At 42.9% G+C, this 14,526-nt stretch overlaps 1 protein-coding gene across 1 annotated transcript in view; it reads left to right on the forward strand.

Moving 5' to 3' along the window:
- Window positions 1–14,526, forward strand: part of cblb (Cbl proto-oncogene B, E3 ubiquitin protein ligase) — a 189,449-nt gene that overhangs the window by 70,888 nt on the left and 104,035 nt on the right. The gene's annotated exons all lie outside the window — the stretch shown is intronic.

A 14,526-nucleotide genomic window follows, 5' to 3' on the forward strand; every position in this document is an offset into this window, starting at 1 on the left:
TTTTTCCAAATACTTGGAAGAATATATTCTTAGATATTTAATTTAAAAGCATAAAATGCTGGATAGATGAAATGGACATTTCAGTAAAGTTAAAATGGGAATGAGAGGGGGTTAAAGTTTTTAAAGTTTATTAGTGTCACACGTAGACTTACATTAACACTGCAATGGGGTTACTGTGAAAATTGCCTCATCGCCACATGCTGGCGCCTGTTTGGGTATACTAAGGTAGAATTCAGCGTAGCCAATCATCTAACCAGCACATCTTTCAGACTATGGGAGGAAACCGGAGCACCTAGAGGAAACCCGTGCAGACTGTACAGGCAGTGATGCAAGTCAGGAATTGAACCTGGGACCTGGTGCTGTGAGGCAGCAGTGCTAACCACTATGCCACCTAATCGCCCTTGGTTACTAGGTGTGGCAATCACAGAGGGAATTAGTGTGTTTAACGATTTGCAAGCTGCTTAATAGAATAGGGTCAGATGATGTGACAAATCACTGTCAACTGTCATTCGATTCGAGAATGACATCAATTCAGGATGATGAGTTTCTGGCGTTGTTTGTGACTGAACAGGCTGATTCTTGACCCATAGCTCTTCAGGCACATAGAGCAGGAGTCATACAAGGTAATGGAATCTGAGGTGTGGGATTTGCTTCCTTCCGTCACTTTGCCACATTGTTAACATGCTTGTCTCCAAGCATGATGCTGCTTGATCGACTTGTTGCCATTTTTGAACAGTTGCTAACAAGCTCCTCCCAGTCATTATCAATGCTGTCATGTTTCAAGGAATGAGTGTGTGTCTTTGAAGTGTGTTCTCTGTCCTCCCTTGGGATATTGGCCATATGGGAGTTGAGGAAACAGGATGTGACTAGGGGGATGCTTTTTGGTCACCTGGGCATATGTCCAGTCCATCAAAGTTGAGTTTTGCCTGAATGATTATGCATGTTGTGTGAGGAGGGACATTAACATTTTTTCAATGGTTCTCCTACTCAACTTGCAGTCTGTAGAGGGTGAGTGAACACAAATCTAAAAAGTAGTGGAAATCATAGAGAATCCAGTAAGTCTACTCGTCCAAAGGAGGACTAGATTCTCACCAACGCTAGTCCTGATGAAAGGGCTACTGGAAGAAACGGGTATGCTTCTAAAGTCTGAAGTCACCTTAGGTCGCTAGCCAGCAGAAATATTAGCACTAATGCTGGAGTTTGAACTTCAAAGGGACAGTTTAGGAAGCCAAAGAGAGGTCAAAGTTGGGATTCTTAAAGTGCTGTCCACTGTTATAAATTCAAGGGTAACTACTTGCACTTGGGATCCCATATCAGGAATTGCAGTAACTTAAATGCTATGAAAATTACCTTTTTTTCCTATTGTAAAGAGAAGATTTGCAGATTACCCTCACAGCACCAAGGACCCGGGTTCAATTCCTGGCTTGGGTCACTGTCTGTGTGGAGTTTGCATGTTCTCCCCATGTCTGTGTGGGTTTCCTCCTACAGTCTGAAAGACGTGCTGGTCAGGTGCATTGACCTGAACAGGCGCCAGAGTAGGGGAATTTCATAGTAACTTCATTGTCGTGTTAATGCAAGTCTTACTTGTGACTAAATAAACTTTTTTAAAAAAAACTTCAAAGATTAAGTGGCTTTGTTTTGCTGCTGGATTAGAATTTGAGCATAAAACTTCCAAATTTAGCATACATCACCTGTCAAAGAACAAAGGGGGTTGATGGAATAGGAAACCAAAGATGCATGGATGTCAGAAGTGCAACATTGAGGAGCATACTATTAATGCATGAGGAAAATAAATTTTGAATTTAAGTTGAGGAGAATCTAAGAGAACCCACAGAGACGAGAGTCACTGAGTGAATGCTAAGATGTAATGAATTTGTTTCTTTGTGTGAAGTTTTGTACGCCTCCTGTTGCAGTGTATAGTGGTAAATCTGCTTGTCATGTTTTGGTCGTAGTTCCTATTGCTGGCTAACAGTACAACAATGGCAAAAAGTGAAGTGAGTGCACAAGCCCCAGAGTGGAATCCCATATGTGGTGTCGGGCAACTTTCTGGCAAACCCTTCAGCAGAGCTGCTATTAAACAATATTGGCGTCTTCCTTTCTTTTAGAAAACACTAGCAATGCTGAGATGTGGATTCTGATGCTTTGACACTCCATGCTATTTACCTGTGTCCTGAAGAGGACACTCCAGCTTCATGGCTTATGTTAGCATATCATTTTATGGCTACTGACGTCCTCAAGCTGGGCAGACCCCGGTCAGTTGATGCACCTGGCTTGCTTCAATAAGGGAGGAGGCGATAGCCTAGTGGTATTTATCGCTAGACTATTAATCCAGAAACTCAGCTGATGCTCTGGGGATGTGAGTTAGAATCCCACCACAGCAGTTGGTGAAATTTGAGTTCAATAAAAAAATCTGGAATTAAGAATCTACTAATGACCATGAAATTGTTGTCAATTGTCAAGAAAAACCCATCTGATTTGCTAATGTCCTTTAGAGAAGGAAATTTGCCGTCCTTATTTGATCTGGCCTATATGTGACTCTAGAATCACAATAACATGGTTGACTATTGGGGCAGCACGGAAGCACAATGGTTAGCACTGCTGCTTCACAGCTCCAGGGACTTGAGTTCGATTTCCGGGTTGGGTCACTGTCTGTGTGGAGTTTGCACATTCTCCTCGTGTCTGCATGGGTTTCCTCCAAGTGCTCTGGTTTCCTCCTGCAGTCCAAAGATGTGTGGGTTAGGTTGATTGGCCACGCTAAAATTGCCCTTAGTGTCCTGAGATGCATAGGTTAGAGGGACGAGTGGGTAAATACGTAGGGATATGGGGGTAGGGTCTGGGTGGCATTGTGGTCGGTGCAGACTCGGTGGGCTGAATGGCCTCTTTCTGTACTGCAGGGATTCTAGAATTGGTGCCTGAGGCTTTGAGAACCACCATAACAGGTGGGTTGCTACTCTATGCATCAGGCAAGACAAGGAAAAAAAAAACAATCTTTTGCATTGCTCAACAGAATGCAATGACTTTGCATCCTGGCCTTATCAGTGGCATTCTGCAAGCTGATGACGCACGTTAAACAGCTGTGATCGACAACACACACAAAGCTTCAATGTGGACATTGCTGCGCTGCAAGAAACTAAGCTTAATCAAAATTAGCCCTAAAGAGAAGCTTCGTCTGGCAGGGGAAAACCCAAGAGGCAACACGTGAGCATGAAGTGGATTTGGCAGTAAAAAAGCACTCTACTCCTGCAGAAGGCTCAGAAAGACCTCTTGCCCTTTGATTGTCGACAAGTGCAGGCCCAGTTAACCTTGTGCATCTGTGCCCTGACACTCCCCTCCATCCGAATATCAAGGATCAGTTCTATAAGGCGATTGCCACCTTCAGCGTTATTCTCCTCACTAAGGGACTGTATTTCCTAGGGCACTTTGAGGCAAAGGTGGGTACTGCCTACACAGTTTGGCTAACATATATAGGGCACCTGGCAATTAGCAAGATGAACAAAAATAGAAGTTGCTGGGACAATGCTATTACCATGCACTCTGTATGATTAGTGGCTACTGCCAAACTAAGCTGTGCCTCAGGTGTCCTGGAGATGTGCAAGATCATGCCATTGGCTCAGAAGATCAGCATTGGGGCAAAGCAGGGCTGGGTGCCAACTCGCTTTTGGCATATTCTTCTCCATGCTGCTATTGTATGCTTTCAGCAACTCAAAAGAGGATGTCTACTTCCATGCCAGAGCTGACGGCAAGCTGTTCAACTTGCCGAGACTGTGTGAACATAAGAACGTAAGAACATAAGAAATAGGAGCAGGAGTAGGCCATCTAGCCCTTCGAGCCTGCCCCGCCATTCAATAAGATCATGGCTGATCTGTCGTGGCTCAGTTCCACATTCCCGCCCTCTCCCCATAACCCTTAATCCCCTCTCTTATCAAAAACCCATCAACCCGCGTTTTAAAAATATTTAGCGAGGTAGCCTCCACCACTTCAACGGGCAGAGAATTCCAGAGATTCACCACCCTTTGAGTGAAGAAGTTCCTCCTCAACTCCGTTCTAAACCGCCCCCCCTTTATCTTGAGGCTGTGCCCCCTAGTCCTACTATCCTTTCTGAGCGGGAAGAGTCTCTCCACCTCTATCCTATCCATCCCAGTCATCATCTTATATGTCTCAATGAGATCTCCCCTCATTCTTCTAAACTCCAACGAGTACAAGCCCAATTTATTCAACCTCTCCTCATAGCTCAACCCCCTCAACTCCGGCATCAGCCTAGTAAACCTCCTCTGCACTCCCTCCAAGGCCAAAATATCCTTGTGTAAGTACGGCGCCCAAAACTGCACACAGTACTCCAGCTGTGGCCTCACCAATGCCCTATACAGCCGCAGCAAGACCTCCCTACTTTTATATTCAATCCCCCTCGCTATGAAGGCCAGCATCCCATTAGCCTTCCTGACCACCTGCAAGCTGGGTTTTTGCGACTCGTGCACAAGGACCCCGAGGTCCCTCTGCACCGTTGCCTGCTGCAGTTTTTCGCCACGTAAGTAATAATCCTTCCTACCATTATTCCTACCAAAGTGGACCACCTCGCACTTGCCAACATTAAATTCCATTTGCCATTTCCTGGCCCATTCGCCCAGCCTATCTAGATCCTTCTGTAGACTCTCCACACCCTCCGCGCAATTTGTCGTTCCACCAGTCTTGGTGTCATCAGCAAATTTCGACACCCTACATTCGGTTCCCTCCTCCAGATCATCTATATAAATGGTAAATAGCTGAGGCCCCAGCACCGACCCCTGGGGCACCCCACTAGTCACCATCTGCCAATCCGAATGGCACCCATTGACCCCCACTCTCTGCCTCCTATTTGACAACCAATCCTCTATCCACGCTAACACCCTACCCCCAACTCCATGTCCCCTGACCTTCTGCAATAACCTCTTGTGAGGTACCTTGTCAAACGCCTTCTGAAAATCCAGAAAGACCACATCCACCGGCTCTCCTCTATCCACTGCCCTAGACACATCCTCATAGAACTCCAGTAAATTTGTCAGACACGACTTCCCTTTAACGAAGACCAAAGCATGCAATGTCAAACTCTTGAGTTATTAATGGCGCCATACTGGCATTCTATACTGAAGTTCGCTTGCAACAGTTTGGAGATTGATTCTTCTGGGCAAGCAAGGGATTTTTATAGTCAGCATCAGGAAGAGCTCAGGATGTGGAGAATTCATCTTCCATCAACATTGACAACCTGACTCTGGATTGACAATTAGCAACAACCTCTCCCTTGATGTTGAAACTGGCACCTAAGATTGCCAAGGCCACAGCTGTCATGTCAAAAGTTTGTGTGAATCAATGGCAAATTAATCAAAAATACAAAGCTTCTTGTGTACCAGGCTTGCATTCTCAACACCATATTTTCCCATAACAAGGTATGCACAAATGTAAGCCAAGAAAAGCAGCTGAACAGCTTCTACTTCCACTGCCTCTGAAAATAATTTGGGATAAATCTGGAAGACAGAGGGCTTGGTTCGGAAGTGTGCTGTTCCTGCAGGGCCATGCTCAAATTGGACTCAACAGTCATCATAAATGATGCTCAGTAAGTACAGGAATGACATAAACCCAGGGCATAATTCAACATCTGAGAAAAATGGATACCAATAAAGTGGTATATTTTATAAGGTGTGTATTGTAGGATGTGTGAAGAAGCAATATGACTTCCAACCTGGCAGTTTTTGATTTTTTAAATTAATTTTTGGGACATGGACATTATTGGCTGGTCACCATTTATTGCCCATCTCTAGTTGCTACAGTGCAGTTGAGAGTCAACCACATTGCTGTGGCTCTGGAGTCACATGTAGGCCAGACCCATTAAGGACAGCAGATTTTCTTCCCTAAAGAACATTAGTGAACCAGATGGGTTTTTCCAACAATCAACAATGGTTTCATGTTTATCAGTAGATTCTTAATTCCAGATTTTTTTAATATTGAATTTAAATGCACCAACTGCTGTGGCAGGATTTGAACCCAGGTCCTCAGAACATTAGCTGAGTTTCTGGATTAGTAGTCTAGTGATAATACCACTCGGCCATCGCCTCCCCTTCCCTAATGTTGTTCAAACAAATCAGATCAGTGAAAATTTAATTGTGTATAAACAGAAAAAGATGTTGCATATTGTGGAGAGAACTTCTAATTGCATCATTTTTGTGATGATTGCAAGTTAATTGATTTTTGTGTGATCCAACATTTTCTGTGAAATGGGTATTGTGGCTGACTGCTATACATCTGAAGCATTCTGCATGATGGTGTAATAACAGCAACACAATCAGTGATGATCATTGCTACAATTACGGTAGGCTTATCAGGTGATCTACAAACTACTGGGTAATAGGTTGACATTTTTATATTATTTTGACTTGATAACATTGGAGGTTAAGATTGACCTGACTGTGACTGTGGTGTTCCAGAGCTGGAGCAATGGACAAAAAATGTTCTTGCGTTTGCTAGTTTTATTCAGTTTTTCCCTTAGTCAAGTAGAGTTCTGTTCAAGCAAACCTCATGAATCATCTTTCCGTCCCTGCCACAGAAGCAAAATAGCTCTTACCAAATTCATGAATGACACTCTTTGTGGCTGTGACAAACGTAAATTGTCCTTTCTCATACTCCTTGACCTGTCTGCAGGTTTTGGCAAAGTCGTGTCGTGTTGTGTTGTGGTCACTGTTCTCCTGAAGGCTAAGTAGTTCGGATGCTGTATGAGAACCTCTCCAGCTACATCGAGGGCATCCTGAAATGCGTCATACAAAGAACTCTTAGCTTCTGTTGCGACACTATGGACTTCTTACAGAAACTCAGCACCCATGGAGTAATTGAACCGGGAACACACTTCATCACAATGGCTGTCTTGGCACTCTACTCCAGCATCCCCCACAATGGTGGCATTGCTGCAACTGCCTCTGTATTCAACACCGACAACTGCCAATCTCCAGACGCAATTTTACAACTTATTCACTTCATCCTGGACCACAATGTTGTTGTCTTCAACAACCAGTTCTTCATCCAGACACATGGGGACAGCCGTGGGGACGAAATTCACAATTCGTGCCTCAATATGCCAACACCTTCATGCAGAGGTTCGATCAAGACTTCTTTGCCGCACCGGACCTTCAACCGATGCTATACACTAGATACATTGATGACATTTTCTTCCTTTTGGATTCATGGTGAACAACCACTGAAACAACTACATGATGACATCAATAAGTTCCATCCCACCATCAGACTCACCATGGACTACTGTCCAGAGTCAGTTGCATTCTTGGACACACACATCTCCTTCAAGGACGGTCGCCTCAGCACTTCACTGTACTGCAAGCCCACGGATAATCTCTCAATGCTCCAGTTCTCCAGCTTCCACCCTAAACACATTTGAAGAAGCCATCCCATACGGACAAGCCCTCTGTATACACAGGATCTGCTCCGATGAGGATGATCACAACAGGCACTACAGACGCTAAAAGATGCCCTCATAAGAACAGGATATGGTGCTCAACTCATTGACAGTTCCAATGTGCCACAGCGAAAAACTGCACAGATCTCCTCAGAAGACAAACATGGGACATGGCAGACAGAATTCCCCGGAGTGGAGAAGCTATGACATCTTCTCTGGAACCTTCATGTCATCAATGAAGATGAACATCTCACCAAACCCTTCCTCACACCCCCAATACTTGCCTTCAAACAATCACGCAATCTCAAACAAACCATTGTAGCAAACTACCCAGCCTTCAGGAGAACAGTGACCACGACACCATGCAACCCTACCACAGCAACCTCTGTAAGACATGCCAGATTATCAACATGGATGCCATCATTTCATGTGAGAACACCATGCACTAGGTACACGGTACATACTATTGTGACTCGGCCAATTTTGGCTACCTGATATGCTGCAAGAAAGGATGTCCCGAGACATGGTGCATGCAGACGCTAGGACAACAGATGAATGGACACTGCTTGACAATCGCCAAGTAGAAGATGTACCCTTCCTGTCAGGCAACACTTCAGTCAAGGGCTTTCAGCCTCATCTTCAGGTAAGCATTCTCCAAGACAGCCTTCACGACAAGACGGCCTTCTCGAGACACAACGACACAGAATTGCTGAGCAGAAACTGATAGCCAAGTATGGGATACCACACATGTGGACAGCCTCAACCAGGATCTTGTGTTCATGTCACACTGTGGGTAACCCCCACGACTTGCCTGGGCTTACAAAATTTCACTAATTCTCTTGGCTAGAGACAATTCACTCCTCTTTAACCTGTGCTTAACCCTCTCTCCACTCATTATCTACACCTGTAAAGACTTGATTACCTGTTAAGACTTGCATTCCAACCATTATCTTGTAATTGAGTTTTTGTCTGTACATGCCCTGTTTGTGAAACAAATCCTGCACTTATCTGATGAAGGAGCGGTGCTCTGGAAGCTCATGCTACCAAATAAACTTGTTGGACTTTAACCTGGTGTGGTGAGAATACTTACTTTGCCTATCCTAGTCCAAAGCCAGCAACTCCACATCACTTTTTCAAGTAAGAATTTTTGAGAGCTTATGTGAAACTAGCCACAGATATCGTTATAGTGCTGCTAGTCTTTCTGTAGTTGAGTCACTGCACATAACTTTTAAACCATTTTAAGAGTAGTTGGCTGTTCTAAGGAAGGTCATTTTGTTGCATTATATTAAAAAAATTCTGTGTGTGAGGGACAACAGTGAACTATAATTTGAAAAGTGTCAGTGTTGAGTTGGCATTTTGAGTAGGTAATCTAACACTTCCCTGGAAAGGGTGTGTTGTGTTCTTCAGATGACTTAAACTTAAGTATAGTGTTTGTCACGGTAGAAACTGTGCCACATTGGTTTCCTAACTCCTGCCAAAGTTATTGCATCATCATGGTAATATCTGTGGTAGAATCATAATTGCTATTTAAAGAAAGCAGATTTCCTTCAAATGGATGTTTCTGCTTTTTCAATTTCTCTTAGCAAATTTGATTAGAGCATACATATAATAGAACAGAATATTATTATGGTAAGTTAATGTAGTTGTCTATTGCTGTGAAGTGGGGATGTTTTATTAAAAGGACTGTCATTGTTTCTTGGAACACTGCAGGCTTTCGTGTGCCGCTTTGTACTAGTCCCATGTAGGTAAGTGAAAATGGACTGGGGTAATTATGCTGCTTAGATTATATCCCATCCCATTACAACACCCAGTCTTTATCTGTCCAGTCCCTTTACTGTGTAGTCAAGATGTACAGTTCTAGCTGATGGTACCATGTGGCACGTCATCCAGCAACTTCTCTTATTTTTAATGAGTCTTGAATATGTACTTGGATTTTAAAAATTCGTTTATGGGATGTGGGCTTCACAAGCTAGGCTAGCGTTTTATTGCCCATCACAATTTGCTTTTGAGAAGTTGGTGGTGTGTTGCCACCTTGAACCGTTGCAGCCCCTAAGGCGTAGGTGCTATTAGGGAAGGAGTACTAAGATTTTGACCCAACAATAATGAAGAAATGGAATGGCGAGTGAATTGGAGGTGAACTTCCAGGTGCTGGAATGTATCTATTGCCCCTGTCCTTCCAGATGGTAGTGGTTGTGGTTTGGAAGGTGTTATATTGGAGCTTTAAGTTTCTGCCTGTGCCTTGTAGATAGTGTACATTTCTGCCACTGCCTGCTGGTAGTGGGGAAAATGAATGTTTGGGCTGCTTCTTCCTGAATGGTGTTGAGCTTTGAGTGTTATTGGAGTTGCAATCATCCAGGTATTTGGAGAATACTTGATTGGAACAACTGTATTTAGCTTAAGGCCAGGAGTAAAATATTTTACTACAATAATCTGACAGCCTGATTCTTAAGACTGAAATTCACACTGCAGACAAATCTAAATTTAAATTTCTTTAAACTAAAGACATATTATGTTATATGCTAAAATGAACAATTTAAAAATGGTGAGAAACTGGTCTCATTTATTAGTTATTTAACTATTTTGTTAATTGTGTCACAAACCGCGTGTATATTACCTGTGAGGGTGTCTCAACTTGAAGCAGTGGTCTATGGTGGTATACAGTATTTGTATTTGGTGTGAGGAGTCATGTGAAATCCCCACTGAGAATAACCAGCCCAGTCACTAACAATACTAAAGGCTATTTATTAAAGAAAAGACAAATACACATGAATAGGGGTACAATACCCTAAGACAATTAATTATTACTAAACACAGTTTATATAGAAATTACCTCTTATTTCAAAATATGTATAAGCAAGCCTGGGAAGTGACTTTTCCTGGTCCTGCAAAGATATGTAAACTGCCGTTATTGAAGGGTTTTTGCATTAACTTGGTTCTAAGGCTGCAAAGTTGTTAAAAATGGCCTTTTGGCTATGAGATGTTAAACTGGCCTCTTGGCTCTAAATTTTTTTTTGTTTATGTACAATTCAATCCAATCAAAGTCCAATTCAAAGTCTTAACAAATGAGATGTTCCAGATCCAAGCTGACAAAACAGGCAAGCCTTTTCCTGTCTTGGGGGCTTGATATACATAATCCAAGCTGATTGGAGCAGGCATTGCACCCCCTCCCAAGGCTTGATCTCATTTGCATCTTAGCCAAAAGGCCTAGATTGTGCACACTGAAGCCTCGGTGTAACCTCATTGACTTTGATCACGTGCGGGACACCAACATACAGTAGAGGTAATGTATTAGCATGGATAGAGGATTGGTTACTGAACAAAAAGCACAGAGTTGTTGGCAATCAGTGCCTTATGAGGATAGGTTGAGGGAGCTAGGTCCTCTCTCCCTGGAGAGACGAAGGTTGAGAGGCGACCTGATAGAGGTTTATAAGATGTTGAGAGGTATAGATAAGGTGGATTCTCGGAGGCTATTTCCCAGGGCTGAAATGGTCGCTACGAGAGGCCACAGGTTTAAGGTGCTGGGGAGCAGGTACAGAGGAGATGTTGGGGGTAAGTTTTTCACTCAGAGGGTGGTGAGTGAGTGGAATTGGCTGCCATTGGTGGCCTCTACCACCACCAATGGCAGCCAATTCCACTCACTCACCACCCTCTGAGTGAAAAACTTGCCCCCGACATCTCCTCTGTACCTGCTCCCCAGCACCTTAAACCTGAGTCTTTTAAGAGACTTCTGGATGAGTACATGGGATTTAATGGGATTGAGGGTTATAGATAGGCCTGGTAGGTAGGGATACGATTGGTGCAACTTGTGGGCCGAAGGGCCTGTTTGTGCTGTAGTGTTTCGTGTTCTATGTTCTAATACTAAACTCGATCTTAGTCAAAAGGCCAAGAAGCTCTAAGATGTTACAATACCTCTTGGCTGTGAAATGTAAACTAGCACCTCTGGTGCTGGCACTATGCCCTGGTTCCTCTTGTGAGTTTTCCCTATGTGTGTGTTTGGGCTGTCTGCATCTCGCATTTCGTGACACTTGAAAATAGCATGTGTGTGCGTCCACTGATTTATTAATTATCTAATTAAGCTGTTTTCTGATGATTGAGCTATTTACACCTGATTCTGTCTGAATGCCTACTAATCTTATTACTGAGAAACGTTGCATGTCATCATTCTGTTTGAATGCTGGCTGCTGCTGTCGCTAAGCAGGTTTTTAACCTGTTGCTGGGTGGACCATGTCCTATCATTCCTTGTAAAGTTCTTGTTCTTGCTGTTACTAGACAGATCCATGATACTTGATCTGCACTGGTCCCTGTCACACAACATTAAAATTGAACAGTTAATTCTTAGCAAATTGCTTCATGACTTTGCTGAACTCTATCTCTGCAACACCCTCTAAGCTTCCTTTGGTTCTTTGTTTGCACAACTCCCTCTCTCTATCTCCTGTGTAGTGGATCCCATGCTGTTGATGGTTCCAGTTTCCCCCTAACCATCTCTGCATATCAATCTCAGCTCCTTTTAGATATTTTAACCCATTTTTGCTGAATTTTGATCACCCTCTTCTAATCTCTCCCCCCACTTGCTCGCTCGCGCGCTCTCTCTCTCTCTCCTTGCGTCAAATCCCTGTCTACACCAACTTTGATTTGTAAAATTTATTTGGATTGTTTTCCGTATTAAAAGTGCTATATGAATGTGACCCTTTGTTCGAATTTGCTATTCAGGTCATTGGTTTGTATTTACAAACCAGTCAAGTGAATTATTTTTAGTCAAGCTATAACCCCATAAACATTGGGCGGCACGGTAACACAGTGGTTAGTATTGCTGCTGCACAGCACTAGGGAACCTAGTTTGAATGCTGGCTTAGGTCACTGTCTGTGCGGATTTTGCATGTTCTCCCTGTGTGTGTGTGTGTGTGTGTGTGTGTGTCTCTCCTCCCACAGTCCGAAAGACATGCTGGTTAGGTGCATTGGCCATGCTAAATTCTCCCTCTGTGTACCTGAACAGGCACCAGAGTGTGGTGACTAGGGCATTTTCACAGTAACTTATTGCAGTGTTAATGTAAGCCTACTTGCAACACTAATAAAGTTTAATCTCACTGTCACACATTATATATTTTATTAACGGAATGCTAAATGAAGTGTAGATTCTCTGATTTTGTGATGTGGTGAATTAGTTTAAAAAATATGGATTTTTTGCATAAATTGGTGGCGTTTCCAGCAGTCTTCCAGCACACACTATATGGTCCAGTCCTACTGACTCTACCTAACTCCTTGCACAATCTGGAAGGATCAGCTCTTTTCAGGAAAAGCCAGCTTGGAGATGTGGGAGTATCCCAGGGAATAATGCTGAAATAGGGATGGTTAAATAGCAGGTCAGCAGTCTTTTGTTCCTCCATCTGGAAACCTGTTTCCATCCTGTAGCCTTGGGAAATCACTGAAAGTTACTGGGTAGTCTCTTTTTTCTCCAGACAAAAAGCCAGGTTAGTGTGGATTATGGTCTCTTTGTCCTAGACAGTGCACTGCTCCAGGTGATAAAACATAAGAACATAAGAAATAGGAGCAGGAGTAGGCCATCTATCCCTTCGAGCCTGCCCCACCATTCAACAAGATCATGGCTGATCTGAAGTGGCTCAGTTCCACTTTCCCGCTTTCTCACCATAACCCTTAATCCCCTTGCCTACCAAAAACCGATCTACCCGCGTCTTAAATATATTTAGCGAGGAAAACTGCTGGCTCCAAATATTTAGTGAGGAATACTGCTGGCTCCAAATTCATCGTAAGAGTACAAACTCTGCAAGGAAACCGCAGACCCATACATGGAAGTTCAAAAAGCTGGTTGAATGTAGCTGCCTTTGTCCATCGAAGAGATGAACTGCTGCAACTTGCCCAGGTTCCTTCAATAGCACCCTCCAAATGTGTGACCACTGCAATTTAGAAGGAAGAGGCACTAGACACCTGAGAATGCTGTCACCTGCAAGTTCCACTCCAAGCCATAAGTCATTCTATGTCATCATTCCTTCTCTGTCATGAAGTTGTAATCTTGACATTTCCTCCCTAACACTAACAAGTATACCTAATGGGGTTCAAGATGATGTACCACCACTTTCTCAAGGGCCGTTAGGAGCGGATAATAAATGCTAGTTGTTTCCAGTGACACATCCCATGAGCGAATACAAAAAAAACTGCTGGTTTATTCCTGGGCTATGCTGTATGCCCCAGCATCAGGGAAAAATATAACCGGCAAAGCAAACATCAACTGGAAAATATCCAAACCTTCTATTTCCTTTAACCACAGACACACTGAAATTGATTTTTTTTTAAGAAATAGACACGTTTGCAGTAGACTAAATCCACACCAGACAACAAATACTGCACAAACCCAGAGATGTTTCATACATTGCAGTTTGAAACCCCGTGATCTTTTAGGTTGCCATATTTGTATCATCTATATTGTTGCTTCCTATACCTGAAAATAGGTAGTTTATAAAAATGTAAGAGTAATGAACCCAAATGGTGAACACCACTGCAATCCACCTTTTGAGTCAAAGAAGCACCCACCTGCTACAGCCTCTGCTTCGTGGTATTGAGCCAATCTTGTACTGTACTGCCACTTAAATTTATTGGGCTTTTATTTTGTTAATAAATCCTCTGTGACGCATCAAATAAACTGTAGTTTTTAATAGGACAAAATGGCATTTTGCATTTGTTAATGATTTTGAAGCGCAGTAGAGTACTCAAAAAAAAACACCATAAAATATTTTGTTTCCTTATTAACAGTTCATACAGTATATTGTCTGAAAAAATGTTGTGTAAATGTTCCAGTATTCACCACCACCTTCTTGAGGGCAATTAGGGTTGGACAGCAAATGCTGCCCTTCCCAGTGACACCTACATTTGTGCCTGTATTTTGAGATGTTAATTTTCCTTCTGCATATCCTCAATTCATTTGTACAAAATGTCAGTGAATTTCTGCTATTTCACCATCCCTATTTCAGCATAATACTCTCAATTAATTTGTTGTTGTCTGTTAAGTAAAATTTCTAGTCTCAGACAGAAAACCTATGTTGGCTTAAATGAATTTACTAATTCTCTTTGTTCAGCAG

The sequence above is a fragment of the Carcharhinus amblyrhynchos genome, chromosome 15 (assembly GCF_965287045.1).
Source record: "Carcharhinus amblyrhynchos chromosome 15, sCarAmb.v2.hapA, whole genome shotgun sequence".
NCBI classification, from domain to species: domain Eukaryota; kingdom Metazoa; phylum Chordata; class Chondrichthyes; order Carcharhiniformes; family Carcharhinidae; genus Carcharhinus; species Carcharhinus amblyrhynchos.